Genomic DNA, 20,806 nt, shown 5'->3' with positions numbered 1-20,806 from the left:
AGATAGATAGATATTTGATCTAAATCTTTCACTGTCACTCAGTATCAGTGACGTGCAGTCAGGGTAGGCAAGGAAGGCAGTGCCTACCCAAGGGTGAATTGATATTTTGATTATATATTATATTATAATATAATTATAAATTATTTATTTTTCTATTTCCAATAGCTTACAGTACCTATAAGTTTGAAATAGCCCAAATTACTAAACAGCGCTTTCTCCTAGAACGGCTGCCATCTCACTCCGCTGTAAGGCAGGAGGAGGCCACGCCCCCTCCCAAAAGCACACGGCTGCTCTGCCTCTGTTCCCATTGCGTGTTTTTATGTTTGCGCATGCGCAGTCAGTTCCCCAAGATGAAAACCATTCCTTTTTTTTAAGAAAAAACGACAGCTTTTAAAAGATGGGAGACCAACACCTGTGTTACCAGACCTTCAGCAAAGGTAAGGTCAGAAAATGTTTCATACATTTCACAGTGAATGAAACAAAAGGAAGGATTGACTTTGTAGATGCTCCTCACTGAGGCTGTTCTGAGTTGTTGTTGTTGTCATTTTCTCCATGTTTCTGTGTTTCCAACACAAACAACGGATGTGTTGTCGTGTCATGATATATCTTGTTGGGAGAGTATGGAGGCTATATTAAATAATTGTTTATGTTTCTTTAATGGTGTTTTATGATGTTGATTTTGTTAGATGGCTAGTGCTTCATGTGGATCTTGTTGAGTTTTTTCTTTCTTATTATGAATTTTATATTTTGATAAGTGCATTGAGATGACTTTGTTGGAAATTGCTTTATACAAATAAAGTTGATTTGAATTGAATTAACACAGAAATATACGAAATTGTCATTGGTGGTCTCGATTTGCCTACCCAACCCTAGTGGTCACGGCACGTCACTGCTCAGTATCATATATTTCCAAAATTCTGTAACCATTAAGGGTCCTACTTCAATCTGAAAAAAAATAATAGCCATGTAGGTCATGTAGAAGCTTAGAAAAACTTTATTTGTTTTGAGTATGTGCTTTTTGAAGGAGAAGCTGGGGGTCTATCAGGTAAAAAGTGTTCATCGTTGGTTCTTCCTCAGGAGGAGAAACTTCTACCAGTGGAAGTGCCATTGGAGGTGGAAGAGGATGTTCAGAAGGAGGAGACGGGCAGTAATCCAGGATCTGCGTCAGAGGAACAGCAGCAGAGGCAGAAGGAGCGGGTGCAGAAGATTGTGGCTAATGTGCGACAGAAATTTGGAAAGATGAACGTGGCCCCGGAGTTCAACGAGGAAGATCTGGTGCCTGATATGGACATGTTGGATGTTTCTGACATCGATGGTGAGGCTGGCAGTGAGGAAGATGAATGAGATGAGGGTGGAGATGATGAAGCAGAGATGGAGGTCACAACGCCTCAGCCTGAGAAATCTGATTCCAAGAAGAGTTCTCCTTTGAGGGCTCACTCTCACACACACACATCAGCTTCACCCACTCCGTCACTCACACTAGGTTGAAATGCGTGTGTCTTCAAAATAAAAAATAAACGTTTTATAACGTAATCACCAAATAAGTCAAAGATAATGGATGCACAACCTTGGGCTAAGCGCAAGCTGTTAAAAATGTTTCAGGTCGATCAGACACTGCGTCAGGGAGATATGCACTCCACACACACTCACACACGCACACACACGCACAGACGTTCCTTGCATTTATAGATATAGATTACAGTGTAATCCTTATATGAGATTTTTATTCAGTCATTTTTCTGCTGTAGTGGAACATGGACAATAAAAAGTTAAAGGTAAAGTAAATGGTAATCAGTAAAAAAAATTTCCTCTTTATTTGACAAAAATAAACCTAAAAATCACATATTATTGCTCAACAAAAGATCATGTCAGTCAGACTCGACTGCTTTGCACACTGAAAGCAGAGAAGCATGAATATCTTTGATAAAAGCATCATGGAATACTTGTTTCCTGAACAAAGTTCCCCATGAGATAAGTCAACAGCCACTTCATTGTTTTTCAATAAAAAAGGTGGGGCTGACAGAATCCACCATGAGGAAAAAGAGGAGACAGAAGATAAAATGCACTCATCAGGCTGTGATTTCCTCTGCTTTTAAGGCTGAGCTTGTACAAATGTCCCTCCGTGCACCATTAGGGACTGAGAACCAGCCGTAGTTCTGTTCCCAGTCACGGTGTAACTCCCAAGGACAGTGCTCTCCCAGCACCCCCCAGCTGTAGGCACGAGAGAACTGCAACACAATAAGGTGGGATAAACGCTAAACAGATGTTCCTCGCCTCCCCCCTCAGCTATTGATGGGCAGCCAAGTCCCTTTAGATCCCTCTTGCATTTCCAAGGCGAGGTCAGGGTTTGAGCTCAAAGGTCAGCAGGACGCTTGCTCTGCTGATGTGGGGTGGTTAAAACTTTATGGAGGGTGCTCTATGAAAAGAGTAAAGGATGCTGTTATTCATGTTATGCCAACCTTTGGACATCATTCAAACACACTCACGAGTCCCTAAAACACACCTGTATTCCCTCAATCCTTAAATGCACCGGGTTTTTTTTTTTTTTTTAATGACGGCTAAACAGAGGAAGGATAAAATACTCACTTGGTCACCAAATTGATGCTATGTTGCAGCGACTTCTATATGACTATATATCTCAATCCCAGACAAGTTAGCATTTCAACAAAACTAATAATGTTGGCCATAGTTTTTGTCCATTAGACTAAAACTCGATGTAAGACAGACTAAAACTATAATTTCAGCCCCAGCCTGAGAAATCTGATTCCAAGAAAAGTTCATGGGAGGCCATGCAAGAGTTGGACCATGAAAAAATCGCTCAATACAAACATTTCCTCGACTGAGCCAAATCATAGCGCTTCTCTGCTTTACAGTAAGTTTGTAAGAAAGAATGAAACTATCATTTCATGCATGACATTGTCTCCAAAAAATAACAATTACATAAAATGTGCTTTTAAAATTTAGGACTAATGAAAAGAAATTGTGTTCAATCAAAGGCAAATTTTCCAGTTGGGCATGCTTGTTTAAAATAAGTGGTACATAATATCAAATGACCCAATGAGAACATACACCAATACCAGTTGAATAATCTGAGTAGACCAAAACGGACAAAATAACTTTACTAGTTGCTCATGTAGGTGGTGATTTAGGCTGACTGTTATTTTCAATTACATTTAAGGCTTTCTGAGGTCTGTCGCTGCGATGCAATGATCTGTTATAATATGTTTCTGCATGCTACACAATGTTTATATTCACTCACTCAGTCCACCACTCTCTACCATTGCCAATGGTTAAGTAAATGGCAATAATTAATATGGTAATATTAATGGATGTTGGATTAAAAAAAAAAAAACACTGAGAGGAATAATTCAGTATTAAGAAAAGGTGAGCTGATATATTGTCCAACAATATATTGCGATATTAAAACAAGATCTATCATTGACAGTACAAGTTGGATCACAATGGCAAGCATGTCTTTTCAACTACAGGAGACAGTCAACGCCCAAAAGTCTCAATCGCTGCAAAAAAATATAGACATCCTAAAATTCTTGAAAAAGAACATGTCATATCTTAAATCTGCACTCTGTAGACTCTTCTAGTTTGATATTTTTACTCTCTGTTTTTGTGTTCTATTTACAGAGTGGGACATTTTGCACTTTAAATAAGAAAAAAAAATTATGTTATTGTTTGTTATTTTTTATATATTGAGTTGTAGGGCTTATATCAAGATTAAGTAGTATATAAGTCAATTAATGCATGGTTATTTTTCCAACTGCAATTAATTTTGGTCTTTCTATCCTTTCCTTGATGTCATTTGTAGCATTAGTGTGGGCCCATTATTGTCTATCGGCTTGTCAACTGTCTGTCGTCCAACCCCTAGTATTAAATATTTACTTATACACCTGATTGTTGGCTATTTTGCTTGAAATACACAAACCAGCCCCCAACCACCACAGTGTGTAAAATGATTCGGATTGAATTTTAAAATGGCATGTACAGCATTTTTTAATAAAATTTCACTTTTTTATTTGTTTAATGTTTTACCAAGTGGAGCTCAGGGGGTCTTCAGGGTTGACCAGGTTAATTGTTAATCACAGTCATGTCTTTGGACTCCTGCACTTTAACTCCCTTTTCTGCTCGTTGCAGCCCCAGGCCTGAGCTGGACTAGTGGCCTAAACTTCCTCACTCAATTGGATGAGATAAAATAGATGAGCATGTTTTCCTTCAAGCCTGGTCCTCTGGGTGAATGTAATTGACTCCCAGAGGAGGATTTTATTTATGTATTCAGTTGTGCCCCTTCCTGCTTCATTCCTCCCTTTTCCCATTTCTGAGCAGGACACTCGTTTCCTAAGCAACCAGGGCTCCAATCAGCTGGCCAGCTGCAGATTAGTTCAACAGTGGGGGATTTGGGTAGGTGGGAAGAGGGGTGGTGATGATGGAAAATGGAGAGGGAGGAGAGAGAAGGGGAAAGGAGGGAGAAAGGGGTGGGCGATCTGGAAGCAAGGAGGGGTGGGAAAAGTTTGGGAAGGGGAGAGAGAGAGAGGGACGGATTCCGTGTCATTGAGAGATAGAAGTACAGAGAAAGAGCTGTAAACAGTTGAGCCTGGAGGCTGGACAGGAGGAGGGATTTCCCTGAATTTGAGTCTTTTTCAGCCTTTTTCTCTCTGAGTTTGGATCTTTACCTTCGGCAAGAGGTTTTTGCAAGAATAATGCAGAGTGATAGAGGGCAGAGGTGAAAGGAAGGAAGGAAAAGAGCCAAAAGGAACACTGTGAGGAAGGATACAATGCAAGTGGATGCTATCTTCTGTGGTGTCAGGTTTCACAAAATGAGAGACTCCTCTGAGAGCAGCTCATCAGGGCTCACCCACCTCAGAAAGGTAATCTCACCACAAACATTCTAGCCTTCCTCCACTGGGGAAAGTTCATTTTTCTATCTTAAGTCTTTTTCACACATGGTGAGGTATGGTCATCTTCAGTCAATGAGTTCATTATAGTGTGCATGACTCTAATGATGCACCACACATGTGAATGGCAGAGCTTGAAGGTAGATGTTGGAATGGGCTTACAGTCTGCGTTTATTTTATTGCGGCTCCAGAATAAGTATGCTGAGTGTTGGCCAAGTGGCACGTCATAACCCAGTCCATTACGTCCGCCCACATTAGACCACATCTGCTGACTTATCTGTACACACACACACACACACACACACACACACACACACACACACACACACACACACACACACACACACACACACACACACACACACACACACACACACACACACACACACTATAGAGACTATAGTTTGGATGCTACATTCTCCTTTTTATTAACTTTAACTACAGCTCTAGGTAGCAAGAACACTGATGTCAGAGGTGTGTCACAATTTAACTCCCACTTTCTTCTTTATTTTTTTTGCAGCAATAAAGACAGATTGAGAAACTGATAGAAGGGTGAATGACAGTAACACAACACTGCATATAATTCAGATGTTACAGTTATTTAAATCCTTATTCTATCAGACTTTTATGTTAATGAATACTGTACATACAGGGTCATCAGCCTTATATTGTCACCATGACATGGTTTCTTTCATTATACGACAGATGAGGGTGGTAGATGTTTGAAGCAAGTCTTATTCTTTTGATTATTTTATTTTATTTTTGTATTTTTTTGTGTGTGTGTGTGTTTGTGTTTGTATGTGCATGTGTAGAGCAGGAGTCAGCAACCTGTGGCTCCAGAGCCACTTGAGGCTCCCTTTGCCCCTCCCCTGAGGCTCGTTGTCATTCATGCGATGCACGTTTAGTGAGAAATCTCAGCACTAAAACAGCAGACAATTTTACTTTGTGTCAAAAATACAAAGTGAGCAGGAGTGTTAATCTTACATCAGTGCTGCTGGGATCCTACAGGCTACTATCCACCTAGCCGTGTGGTCACTGATGTGCTCCCTTCCACCAAAAGGCGTGTTGTAAGGCCCAATCAAAACATATCAAATATGTGTATCAAAAACCCAGTGGCAGAGCCATGGATGAGAGATTAGTCTTGTCTATGGCACTACCACTCACCCTTACAGAGTGGCAGTGTACCGTGCTGTGAGAGTTGCTGAACCCAATCTTGAACAGTCTGTAGCTGTGGGTGGAGTTAACAGTTGTGTACAGCAGTAATTAGTTAAAAGGAGCACACAAAGATAGTGACTGAATGTAATATATATGGTGACCATGGCTCAGTGGTAGAGTGGATTGTTCAATAACAAGGGTTGGCGGTTCAAATCCTGCTCTATCCAAGTCATTGTCATTGTGTCCTTGGTGATGGCCAGAGTAGGCGTGAAATGGCAGCCACACACATGTCAGACCACCACCGGTATGACTGGTGTGAACAAATAATGGTTTCTGTACACGCTTTGATTTTCTTCCTGGCCATTATTATTATATGTGTGGTATATTGAACTATTACTCGTGAGTGATTTGTGGCTCTTAGCCTCCTGTTTGTTGGGCAGGCCTTGCTTTCATGGCTCTGGATTAAAGGGTTTGGTTCTCGCTCCATTCCAACCACTGTTAGGTTTAACACTGTTGTGTCCTTGGACTAAGCACACCACACTGCCTTGTATAAATGAGTGCATTTGTCGTTGGTCAGGAAGGAAGGAAGGGTTGTTGATATAAATTGTGACCATTGACTGCAATGTCGGGGCAGCTGTGCTACAAATGTAGCTTACCTCTACTACTGTTAAAAGTAAAATGCTTTACAAAGATAAGGGCAGCTGTGAGAACATGCATCATGCACTACTTGTCAGCTTTAACATGTGCTATATCATTATAATTTATATTGGAGGTTCTTAATTCAATCTGCAGAGGATTTAGTTATTATTTAATTAGGATTAGTACTGGTCATCATTTTGCTTCAGACCCAAGGGGATCCATAGGGGTTATGATTTAGTTAGGGTTTAGCCTTGTATTTAAATCAACTACAATTAGTTAACTTCGCATACAGAGATGACTTTTGATTGTTGTATTGTCTTCATTTCTCACGTCTTCACACAACTTCGTCAAGTTTTAGTCAGGTAAAAATAGTATGGTTGAGAAAAACCAGCAAAAGTTGAGCTGTACTTTTAATTTAATTACATTTAAGCTGTTAAATACCTATTTAGTATCAACTTCCTCTCTGTTTATTATTTTTTGCTTTTGTGTGGAATTTGATGGTAACAGATGGTTATCAGCCAAACTTCAGTAAGACTTCTCAGTGTAGAAAATACACAAATCCATACAGCAGCAGAGTGAATGGTTTGACTGGAGCATAGGTCGAGGAGTTTCACTGAACAACAATCAACATTCTTCCACTCCTTCTGTTACCGTCTGTCCTGGGTCTTTATTTACTTAACTGAGTAAGACTGAGTCTTTATTGAATTGGCTGAGATTGCAGAGCAGGTTTAGAGCGTCAGAGATAGTGAAGAGAGACTGGGACTGCCTGTCTGTGGCTGTTTCTGTGTGTGTCTGGCTCCAGTTTGGCTCTCATTCATGTTTTGGGTTGTCAGATGGGGTCAAATATTTACCTTCTGAGCCGGGGTCAGAGGCTAACTCTGTGCAAGACAGTGTACACAGGTAGTAGAGAAAGAGTTTACTTCCTGGTGACTCCTTTTCTCCACATATTAGCGGCCATCAGCCATGACTGCAATAGAGAAAAAAAGCCAATCATGACCCAGTTGGGTTATTTTTGCCGAGTGGCATAAAGGAATGTAGAAATGATTCATTGGCATGACTCATCAGAAAAGATGGTTTACATTCCCAAACTGTCATTTTGGAAGACAACTTCCCTGTTACACATGGAGGCATCGATTTAAAAGCTGTCCGAGATGTGTGTATATATGTAAACGATGGCCCTTGTAGCTTTGAGGCTCTGCTCTGAATGAAGCTATGGCTATTAGCATGCTAACAGCCAGGTGAGCTAAACCTACACATGTCCAAAGTGTGTTATTCTGTCAGCGACGGAAACTGCTGTAGCTGCTGTGTTGTGTAGTTTACAATCCCATAATAGCTGCATGTAAAACTCCACCAAGCTTAAGCAGATCCTCCTGTGACTGCAATGGAGATTTGATTGAACAAATTCTGCATAACTACGAAACAAACTACACTTACAGAAAAAAAAAAACACACAACTGAGAGTAAGAATGCAGTATGCTGAAATTGCCAATCAAAGTACATACAGTATGTCGCCAAATGCTTTACAGCATCTCACAATAAAACTTCATAAAATACATTAAAACAAAAAAAAAGAAATTAAATTAAAAAAATTATAAAATAAATGTGTTTGAGCGCTTCCATAACCTCCCTCCCAACAGAAGGCAGTAGGGGAACCCTGTTGAAAATGCAAGGACTGATTGACAAAGTCCAACTAAAAGTGGAGAGCAGCTGTACATAATCTATCTCTCTATAAAAGCAAGTCTCTATAAAAGCAAGGAACGTCTGTGTGCATGTGTGTGTGTGTGTGTGTGGAGCGAATATCTCCCCGACGCGGTGCCCGTTCGACCTGAAACTTAGTCAACGGGTTCCAACTAAACTAAATACTTGTACAAAAAATACACTAAAATGACAACAGATGCACAACAACCCAACAGAAAGATACAAAAATACACATGACTCCAAAAAACATACATTACAAAAAAAAAAAAAAAAAATTATGCACAAAAAGACAACAGAAAGATACACATGACTCCAAAAAACATACTTTACAGAAAAATACACCAAACAAAAAAATATAAAAGTGATGATGAAGTCATGCACATGTCCCATAGAATTAAACCAGGAAAATTGGACCCGCAAATATACCCCTTATGCTCCCACATGAATGCATATTTCCGACGGGCACTGTACTAGTCTATACTATAATGACGGAAAGGTCTGTGTGTGTGTTTGTGGGTGTAGAGCAAATATCTCCCCGATGCGGTGCCCGTTCGACCTGAAACTTAGTCAACGGCTTCCAAATACCCCGAGTTTGTGCATCTGTTATTTTGGAGTAATTTGGCCATTTCAAAAACATTTACTTTAATTTTATTTTACTTCTGGACGGCAGCTTTTGACCTCAGAGATTGAGGGGGCGCTAGCGCACCATCCTTATCTATTTCACTGCACAGCTCACATCCGGTGTGCGCCAGCTGAGTTTGGCCCTGATCTCGCTCCTGTGGACTTCTCTTTTGAGTCTCTTTATATATAAAATATAAAACTGAGTAAAAACAAAACAAAACAAAACAACAAACACATTTATCATGCATATGTCCCATGGAATTAAACCAGGAAAATTGCACCCACATTTTGCACCCGCAAATATACCCCTTATGCTTCCACATGAATGCATACTTCCAACGGGCACTGTACTAGTAATAATAATAATAATAATAATGATAATATTTTTTTACAGAATTCTCACAACTATGGTTTTTTGAAAGTACACTTAATATGTGTTTTTGTTGAATTTTGGCAAATTTTCATATTATCCTGCTTTTTAACGAGCAAGGCAACAGCACCTTACTATGACTGTTTCTGACAATCATGTTTTTAAGTATTTGTTTGTTTTTGACATATAACAGCTTTACTTTAAATTTGATACAGCATTTTCTATGTTGGCATTTATAAAATATAGTTTTACTACTCCTAGTTAGAGGAAATGTATGTTATTATTAACCATCCAAGAAATTGCACTTTTTTTAATATTGTGGTACAACTGGAATGAAGTTGGACGTTATACATACACGGAGCACCTTTAAATTGCTCACATCCTGTGCAGTGATTATTAATCAACATCAACACATATGGTTATAGATCCGTTTTTCTAATGTGTAAAATAATCAGAAATGCCACTGAGGGTTTATCAAACTTGTCCAAGCTTCAACCAATTCTCTTGTTTCTGTGATGGAGAAGTATTCCAACAAATGTAGCATACATTTAATGTAACTTTAATGTAAAGTTTTACAATCAAAAACACATTGATGGATCAGTTGTTGTTGATATGCGTGTGTGTTTTCTTGATGATGACCTTCGTAGATGTGTGTGTATGCTGTAGCCAGCAACATCTGTTTTCTTCTTTGTCCTTGAATGAAAAAAGTGACAGCACGGCTTTCAGGCGGTTACAACCCATCTACACATGCTTTGAGAGGATGGAGCTTCTGACAGGCACTTGGCAAGGCACCAAGGCAACCTCGAGACCCCATCGGGCCAATCTCCAGAGCTGCTGTGGCTACCTTGCAACAATGGAATGCGTCCCGTGGCGACGGTCAAAAAGATTTTCTTGAGTCAAAGTCATGGTGGCGTGTATTGTCTGTGATGTTGGCCAACGGTTCATGCTTGCAGTGATAATGCACACATTCACTGCTTGTAATTTTTATTACACAACCTTGACACATATACATGTATTTTTTTGACAATTCTTACTGTGCTTGTTTTAACACTGCCATCATTCTTGTGCAGAAGTCTGTAAACTTTGTGGGTTTTCAGTAAACTGACCAGCATTAAAGTAAGTTTAAGTTAAACCAGTGTGCAAGTTTTCAAATGTTCACACTTCCGTCAATAGTCAGCAGCAAATCACCTGAAGGTACCTACTGACCGCAAGTTCAGGAGAAGAAGTGAGGCAAATGTAAACTTAACAGCTGAAATTTGACTGGTCAAAGATACAACTACACTCAAAAGTTTACATACCCTGAAAAAAATATTTAAAGATTTAACCTGAATATTTTCTGTAATGGTGTTTATTACAATTTATTCAATGAATATTGAGTGATCCGACTGAACACGCCATGCTTCACAATATTGATGCTTCAATGTTAGGTTCTCAACTGACCCTGCAATTCAGGCTCCAAACCATCTTGTTCAAACCAATTATAGAATAGGAGTTTGGTCATGGAACCAGAACCTCTCGGGTGCCAATGTAAATACTGCCTGAATTTGTTATACCTCTGATTAAAGCTGCAGCATGGAGAATTGTAAGCCTTGTATAGAAATAACCACGCGTCCCCTCTCCACTCCCTGTTTGGAAACCTACCATCCCTTATCAGTATCCTCATGAACGTGCACAACTGTGGAGCTCATAGCAACTATTTTCTCGATAGAAACTAGTGACCAATGTAGGGACTTTATCTTGTGCTATTGGAGAGTTTTCTGGTGTTTTAGAGACTGACATGAATTCACCTATCACTCTGTAGTTACTGCCCTGCACAGCGGCTGCTGGAGTAAGCTCCTGCCCCACCACAGATCCACTCCATTTCGCATCCAGACTGCCAATTAATTGTGTCTGTTCTCTCCACCTTGGACATCCTTCTCTGAGGTCTACACACAATTTATCCTGTCTGTTATCACTCTCCCTCTGTCACCAGTACTTGGGGCGCACAGCATGTCCCCCACGGACCTCCACGGAGTACTTTAAGGCTCAAACATACTTTGGCGGATTCCGCATCCAACGGACTCTGTGCGGAATGTTTGCTCTCCACTGCCGCATAGTAGTTTTCATTAAAATCTACATTTCCCACAATCCTTAGCGCTTATCTGTAGTCCTTGTACTCCTTGAACGTGTTTTAAAGGTGTCGCTACTGTTGTAGCTCATCTGCAAGTCTCTGCTCTGTTTCACCAGACAGGTGAAATGCTGGTCGGTGTCATATTTAATGCGGGTTGATACAATGCTGAGCAGTGTTTTGTGCTCACATACAGAGCCAAGATATGATGTGAAATGACGTTGTACTTTCAGAACACTTTGAATTACAATATGCTCAACAGTGATTATGAATCTTTGATCAAATGAAGCCAAAAAAATATAAATACTGCAGCTTTAATAGGACTTTGAAAGCATTGTTGTGTGTAAGTGTAATTAGAGAGAAAGGCTAATGGCTCTGTCGGACTGGAATGTTGTTTACCTGTTGATGATCTGTAATGACGATTAAAGCCATAATGTATTTGGACGTTTGCCCATGTGAAACAAGTTAATGAGTACCTTAGACACGGAGAAGCTTTGATTGCATCCAAACACCATCTCACTAGGGAAAAGTGCTCATTTTCCTGTTGTCTGTCTCTAGCATAATGATAGTTTAATAACCCAACGGGTTGAAATATTTCTTTTTGGGTGTTTGTGTGGTTTTGTATTTTCCTCTCTAGTCTCAATAAAAATGCTTACTTTTCTACTATTTTAAATGATTGGCAATTTTTCCATGAGCTGAGTGCAGTTTTCCCAGATTTTCCAACTATGATGGCCATAAAAAATGCATTGGTTTGGGTTACATCTCCATCCACTGATAGGCCAGGGCCAGCAACAAAATATGTCAGTCAAAGTTTAGCTCAGCCTCTGGAGTTTATACTCAGGAAGAGTATTTTCCCAAGCTCTTGCCTCACCAGGCTCCCCTTGGGGAAAGGCGGGTTAATCCTAAAATGCTGTGCATGCAGGGAAGCAGGATAGGACAGAGCTCTGATAGGAATTCCCTCATGGAAGCATGAAACAAAAAGAGGCTCAAACTTTGAGTAGATATTTGATATGTGAATAATATTGGTCTTTTGAAATCCATGTTGTTTTTAATCCACGTCCACCCACTGCAGCACAGTACTACTGCTGGACCTTTGAGCGAAAGATAGTTCTTTTAGGAAGAGAGATTTAACAGAGTAAAAACATCCATGGATCCATTCAAATATTTGATGAGGCCTGCGTGACACTGGGCAGGTTACACCCTGGACACTTTGCTCTAATTTATTAAGATCTTCCTTAAATGACCTTTCGCAAAAGCCCCGGCCCCCTTATTTACTTTTGGGATGTTCGTCATGCTCTCGTCTGGAATGGAGAAGTCTCCCGGTGAGTGTTAATGAGTCTTTTTGGAGCAATACCTGCGCAGTATCTTCTAGATCCAGGCAAAAGGGGTTACAATATGCTGTGGATGGCTATATTCAACATATTAAAATAAACAACAAAGGGGATATTACAACTATTACAACGAGTCATGCTCCTGAAGTGTTGGACTTTTGTGAATATCTTTCTAACTTTACTAAAGTCACTGCTGGGTAAGTTTTCTTATATTGTTCGTATCCTCCTTAGGCTTTAAGAGCGTTATCACAGCTAATGGGGATCTTAATAAAACAAACCGTTAGCTAGATAGCTAAGCCTACAGGTGACCCAAGGCTAATAAGATAGCAGCTATTAATGCTACTAAGTGGTAACAAAGCCTGTTAATATAGATTGGGAGACATGTATGCTTCAGGAGGATGTCGACTGAAACATTGATAGTAATATGGTATTATGATAGTTGCTAATAACTGTATACCACAGTCGTCACCGTCATCGTCGCCCCCCCTCCCTCCCCCCCCCCCACACACACACACACCTTTTCACTAGGTACATGAATATATAGTTATGTCACCTTATTTCATCAAAATCAAATCAAGCATTATTTTCATTTTGCTGAACATACACATTAGTGCAGACAAGATGAGATAACGTTAAAAACATACACATACTGACACACACATCCTTGTGACGTTTTTATAGTTTCATAGTCCATTGTAGACATTGCTCCAGTTGTGTTTTTGGCTTTGGGAACACGACTCCCCCAGCCAAACTCTTGGGGTACCTGTAATCTGACTTGTACAAGCCATCAGCACACCGCTTCACCATTGCCCCTGCTCTGAGCATGTCGGACCTTGCTTACATAGTAACGGTTGCTCGAACATATGATTGGACATGGACTGTTTGTGGGCGGGGTTTTGCAAAAGGTTAATTCAAGACATCCAGATGTCATTCTTCTTATAATTGTTGTCTGACAGCGATGTGATAAAATTGTACTGTATTGTGTACTATGCCAGACGCATCACTGTTTTCAAGCGCTGATAGTGGGTCCTAAGTTAAGAACCCCTGCATTAAATACACTTAGTGCACTGCCAAAAAATTTGTAAAACTCTCGTAAAGTAAAAACTAATGTTTTCCAAAGTTAAATCAATTTCGGATTGACTAAAAGAACTTGCTGTTCATTTTTGCAGTAATTTATGATGTGTAGAGGAGAAGCGTGTCAGTGGCAATATGAAGATTAGAAACAGGAGAACTAAACCCAGCACATGACATATTTGGGTTTTGGATTGGATCCAGGCTTTGGAAGGATAAAATGTAGGCCAGTGAGTGAGAGTGGCTAAAAACGAGCCTGTCGGTGAGCTGGCACGGCCTTTGGTTAGAGGAGCCAGGAGAATAATTGAGAGCAGACTGAGGATGAGTTACTGTGTGTGTGAGGGGGGTGGTGTGTGGGTTGGGGGCGAGTTGGACAGCTCCACCTCTGACAAGAAACATGAGATTATGTCTTTTCTGCCTCTGAGACTGCCTCATCCTCCTCCGCTTCTCCTCCTTATGACAATCAGATCGTTGTCTGTGTAAACCTCACACTAGCGAGCAGGTTAAGGTACACTTTGGTGGTTCTGATATTTGAACCCATCCCCAAACTGGCTGGTGTATTCAGACCTATAAACAGAAATTCTGTTTAGATTAGATAAGATTAGATTATCCTTTATTTTATCCCACAGTGGGGACATTCACACACTACAACAGCCAATAAACCATAACTTCCAAATATCGTGCCCTTTCCAGCGGACCTGTATGCCTTTGCATCTATATTGCATTTTGAGGAGCTTTTCTGTGGTTTCGGACATTTATCCATTGCAGTGTTTACCTCAGAGTGCCTCAAATATGGCCACGCATCCGGGTTACTGCTCAGAACATGACGTCAGTGAAAACCCTCTAGGAGGAACATTATTATTTACAGATGAGAAAAAAACAAAAAACACTTCAGGCTATGCTAATGTTATACATTCTTATGACAGATGGAAGGAATGACCTGCAGTAGCGTTCCTTCTTACATCGTGGGTGTCTGGCCTTGGTTCTGTCGCCCAAGGCCTTGCTTAGGAAAGCAGAAGGAACCTGAGATGTGTCACAAAGACAGAAACATAGCTGGACAAAGGCTGTAGAGCTCTGACACCATTTTTCTCCTGTCTTCCAACTTCTTCTCTAGTCCTTGATCTTTTCTTATCACCAGATTACATCTCCTACATCTTTGGATGCATTGAGCTAATGAAACTAAGGGCTTCATGTCCGACATGCGTTATGTGACAACCTGACTGTGCTTAAAAAAACATTTCTTTTTTTCCTCTTCAATGAAGTGCTTTGACTGGATATGAGCAGGAGGAGAATAGCAGTTACAAGAGCTGCTTATTTGGGGGATCAGTTGCTTAAATTGAACACTTGCAAAGGAAGATAAAATAAAGGGAAAAAACTGTGTAATCAAACGCATCAAAAACAAAAATCCATCATCATAATCCAGCTTGTTAATTGTTGACACTATCTCATTTAAAATGATTTAAAAATAATACTTCATATTTTTCTGGAATTCCACAAAAGTCTGCAAAGTATAGCTGTATGACCTTTTTTTTTTTTATCAAAAAACTACTGTACAAACCTTCCCAAACCCAGTTGGCCCACAGGCCAGTTATTTGTTCTGCTATGTGGTTGTTTACTGGTTTTGCACAGCTGGGCATTCATCTGATCCACAATGCACTGGAATCTACGTCACATTTTGTTCACATCCAGACTTTGGGGTGGTTGCTTTCAGACTGCATATGAACTGAGGTCTGTGATCTAAAGGTGCACTCACAATGGCAATCTGTGCCCCCAAACTGGCATGCACTGACAATTACCTTTGATTTGTTTTGTTTATTCAGCCCATGCAGCCGTGCGGTGAAGAGCGGAGCAAGGTGCTCCCTTATACTTTCTCTGTAATACTGGACATTTCTGTCTATTTCAGTGAGTTGTTGGACTTAAGCAACAGCGCTGTTTGCGTTGGCCAGAGACCCAGTAAATATCTCTGCGCTACACTGATAAATTCAGATTCAGAATACTTTATTTATCTCCGAGGGACAAATCAATTCGCAGTGGTGGGTTGGGTTGCAGCAAGGGAAAAAACATTGCACACACATCCACGTTTTATTTTATCAGTCAGTCACTGTGTAGGAAAAAAACAGAAGAGCCATGAAGTAGCTACAGCAGCTGCGACATTACGATAAAGTGCAATAGTGAAGTAAATAAATAAAAGTAGATTCAACCCTAGAAAACAGCACTTGAGACACATCTCATTTGGCCCTCTCACTAGTATTTAAAAGCTTGATGACAGAAGAAATAAAAGTTTGTGTTTGCGTAGCTCTGAAGCCCTTAGCAGCTTGATCGGCAGGTGCTGGGTCTGCATCGCATTTTAAAAAGTGGAGCCTTATGACAGCTTTCTATCAGCCATGCTTTCTGAATCTGCAGCTACTGCCATCATTACGCAATGTTGTGTTCAGGTACTGCACAGGAAATCGCCTACTCTTCCACTCCCTCACAGTCACAAGGATGCGTTTTGGTACTGAAACATGAAACCGTTTGATTTTACATGAATCAGTACCAGATAGTACAAAGGAATTTGGTCGGTACCTAAAAAAGTATCAAATTTGGCACCCATCCCTACTCACATTCCCCTCAGCCTAGCATGGTTTCCTTTGACACACACATAATTTATACACGATATATGTATTGTGCAATGTCAAAATGAAACTCTTTTCTGTATGCGGTTGCAGCAAAGTGATGGAGAATGAGCCTGAAATCAAGGCTTACATTTCCTTCACTCATCATTCCGAGATGTCCAGATTTATTGTGGAGAGATTTTTGTACTGTTCATATGTAAACACCAAGTTCAGCACATTGAGTATGTTACCGTACGTGCATATGTATGCAAACAAGCATACCAATTGCACCATACACTTGGATTTCTTCCAACCCAGCTGTGCCAGCTCAGTTCAATCAAGGCAAAGTTGCACCCACACTACGCCAACAATCTGGTTTTTATGGATCGAACATGCCTAGGTCAGGCACAGATTGGCCAGTATGAGTGTGCTCTAACACCCACCTTTAAAGCAAACTATACTCTGCTTCTTTACTCCACTTCAGAATCCAAGGCTATACCAAACAAAGCAATCTGTCCAACAAAAACAAACTCTAGTTTTGGACTAAATAGGACTGAATGCACCCTTTTTACTTCCTCGCAGTTTAGAATAAGTTTCTGTTCAAGGCAGTCTTTTGTGTGCAGTGAGTAACTTGGCCCTGGTTAGGCATGTCATAGCAACAGGGAGAAAAAGTAGAGAACATTTTGGAAGAACAAGTGAGGTATGGTGATGTCAGCTGGACACAGTAAAGGAAGAGAGGGAGAAGTGTTCATGGAAAGCAGCTGCATCGACAAAGCTGCCAAGCCTGCTTTCAGAGCACCACAGCTCAGTGGACACCGCAGTGCTGGCCAAGTCTGATAATGGTAATGATAAAAGCTGCAACACCCCAGATCATCATTAAATAAATACATATTACTGTTTTAGAGTGCACTTTTATCTCAGATTAAACCTGTATTGCATGTTAAAGATTAGGCATTAAAAACAAATGCGGACACTGGGGTCACTATCATTATGGTGACACTGAATAAGTTCTGCACCTCAGCTCACAAGAAGCATCTCCTGAAACTCTGAAAGAGTGGTCATTTAAATTTGCATCACAATTTCCACTTGTATGGAGAAAATTCTCCTGCTGTGTTCTGTATATCTGATCCTTGGCTCTGATGCCTTGCCTTTGACCCCAGCTGCAATCTTTAGCGAAGCTCCTCAGACAATGTCTTGTTTAGTTTGCTTTTTTTCCATTATCAAAGCTGATTAGAAACAAGTTTGTCCTTTACGTACAAAAACCTCACAAGGAAGAGAGCAACCATTGTGTGATTTAAAGTTTGAAGTTTAAGTGTCGGTATCTTGTGCCATTTTGCATCAACAATGCCAACACCAACACACTCATCTTTATCTCATCCAATATTTACTGGATCTTTTCCTTTTTCACCTTCATTTAACCAGATAAGTCATTGAGAATAAGTTCTCATTTGCAATATATATACAATTAGGGTTAAGGCACGTGCTCAATGTCCCACAGTGATGGCCCACAGTGGAATCAAACAGTGACCCTCATTTACCTGGCAGATCCTTCCAACAATCTCAGTCTGATTTCCCTGACCTAATCCTCAACTGCTCCACCTCAAATGTTATTTGATGTTCCTTTCTATTCTTGTCTATGCTGATCAAACCTTCTCCTGGCCAGTGTTCATTTTGTCAACAATAACCTAAACAAAAACTTTTTGTCAATGACCCTTTATTCTGTGACTAAATTCTGACGAGAATGTAAATTAAAGAAGTACTGACAACAAAAAAATAAAACAAAACCAATGTTCATGATCAACTGACAAGTAAAAACAAGCTGCTTTACATCCATTCTCAATGTCCTGTTTTCCAATTTAACCAATTAAATATCTTGACTCAAATTTTAAACTCTGTCGTTCTTTCTGACTGAATGACCTTGCTCCACTCTCCATGCAGTGGCGCAGCGCATCTCCAGTTTTGCCACACAGAAGCCTTGGCTCCACATCGGGAACAACCATGATAGTAATCATGAAGAGTGGATTATCTTCACTTGCGGTGAGCTTTAGCTAGTATTATCTTTATCCCTCACATCTCAGTCAGTAAATAGTGGCTACAGGACCCTCTTGTATTAGCTGTGGGGGAGTGAGGTACATAGAGTAAATGAACGGAGAGGGAACAGACACAGTAAGGACGCTGCAAAATCAGATCAATCATAACTTATTTAATAATTGTCTTACAGCTGTTATGTTCAACAGCACTGCAGCTACACTTCAATCGGAAACGTGCTGTGCTCTTTAAAACACAACAGCAGCTTTATGAGCTCTTCGTCACACAGTGAGCCAGGTGACAACTGCAGTTGACAGCTACACTTGTTATGTTACTGTAAACTCAAAAAAGTCTACAAGAGTAAAAACCAAGAATAAAATGTCTAAAATGAAATTTAAAAAATGAACACTGCTTCCGGCTGTCACAAAACAATGCAGGCAGGTGAGCACTCAAGGAAACAAATGGAACTAGAGGTGATCATTTAAATGTTATCTATAACTTAACGTATATTTAAGCTTGTGAGTTTTCTTCAAACCAAACATCCATTTTCTACAGTGTGATAAACCTTCTTTAACCTTCACTGATAAAAAGGCAGGTTACAATAGGGCTACTGTGTCATGCTAACTGATAAAGAACAATACATGCACTTCCTCTGTGGCATGCACGGCCCGTCACACCTCACGGGCCAGCAGCAGAAGAAGGCAGGACTGCAGGGCTTCCCATGATGTTTTTATTGGCCTCAGCAGATGGCTTTCCTCAGCCTCTACATTGTTGCAGTGTCCATGTCTTTCTTGGGGTTGGCGTCCACAATAGTTGTTAATAGTTGTAAAGAACAAAAGCCTTTTGCACTCTCCAAAAAGAGTTTCCTCAGTAACCTAATCCCGTTAACCGACAATGCTGTCAAGCTTCCTGCTTCTTCTAGATGAAAATAAACAGTTTGTTGTCAAGGTCAGACAAATAATGAGAAGCGATGAATAAAGTTGGGAGTCAAAATAGTGAAAATACCAAATGACCTTTTATGGCATTGAGATACATGATCTATTTTGGCGCTGGGACTCCAAACAATGAAGTAGGACACTATATTTTTCTTTACTATATCCGCTTTCCTCTTTAGTTTTGATGACCACAGTCTCCCCTCCCCCTGCTTTTATCTTTCCTTCCTTCCTCTGTGACATTCATTAAACGTCCATACTCTTCATAAAGATTAAACTGGAAAGCTTTACATTCTTTGAGTCCTCCATGCTCAGTCACTTCTATATGCATAATTTCTGCTACTCCTATCTGTGCTGGGTGTAAAAAAGGAAGAAGAAAATAATCCTGTGGAGGAGGCAGGGAAAAAAGTTGATGTTTGCCCTTAAACATGTGACCTCACAGCTGAAAATCATTTGAGTCTGCAGCCTATTGAATGGTTGACGCAAGCCCACTGTCTCCCCCCTCAGGGGCTCAGCTCAGTCAGATGTGGGACTGAACTCAGAAGAATGAATGGCTGGAGCTTGAGGCTACAATATGACATGCTGTCCACTTCCTGTTGGATGAAACCAAAAATTCTCTTTTCCTTGGACGCAGTTGGTTTTTCATCCTAGAACAAACATCCCAACTATGATTCAGCCGAGCATACTAGACCCAGTGGGACAATTATTTTGTTAACAAGGAAACACATTAAACCTTTTATTTAATGACTGCAATGACTACCTTTCCACCTCATTGCAAGTTAGGACAGCAATTTAAGGAATTTGGCACAATTAGGCTAACGTTACCTGAATAGTCAGCGTTGGCCTTGAGCATGTTCATAACGACAGTATTAAAGAAGGAGCTGAGCCAAGCTAACTTCAGGAAACATTTAATGGTCTGTAAATACTCTAACGTTATGCAGTACATCTGGTAGAAGTCGCACACACCAATCCATGTGTTGGATTCCACTGGAAGGATGTGTTTGCCATGTTTTTTGTTTTCGCATGAGGCTTTAAGCATGAATATACAACAAAACTAAGCAAGCTTTATGATTCCCTTAAATTGATAAATGTTACAGAACAATGGGAGTCGACCCCAACCTATGCAACCCTAATACCCAAACTTCGTCTTTGTTTGAAAGTAGCCAATTTCTTCCACCAAAATTTACCGGGAAAGTGTTAGAGTCTCTTTCCAGCGGCTATAACCCAGATTCTAATGCAGTCTTATACAGGGTGGTTTGGCACCAAGTGTGTCTGGTTTCATTGTGACTTTGATGGTATATTTAAATACAGATGGCGCTGTAATGGCGACAAGTGACGCGTGGTTTAGACTGCTCC

At 40.3% G+C, this 20,806-nt stretch overlaps 1 protein-coding gene across 2 annotated transcripts in view; it reads left to right on the top strand.

The window, feature by feature from the left end:
- Positions 1–4,578: 4,578 nt before the first annotated feature.
- The window catches only part of LOC114465526 (DENN domain-containing protein 2A), a 47,509-nt gene continuing 31,281 nt past the window's right edge, over positions 4,579–20,806 (top strand). For both annotated transcript variants that reach the window (XM_028450598.1, XM_028450597.1), the window contains exon 1: positions 4,579–4,877. The gene's annotated coding sequence lies outside the window, so the exon portion shown is untranslated. The remainder of the gene's footprint in view (positions 4,878–20,806) is intronic.

This window comes from Gouania willdenowi, chromosome 6, assembly GCF_900634775.1.
Source record: "Gouania willdenowi chromosome 6, fGouWil2.1, whole genome shotgun sequence".
Lineage (NCBI taxonomy): Eukaryota > Metazoa > Chordata > Actinopteri > Blenniiformes > Gobiesocidae > Gouania > Gouania willdenowi.
This window is presented reverse-complemented; position numbering and strand designations above follow the sequence as displayed.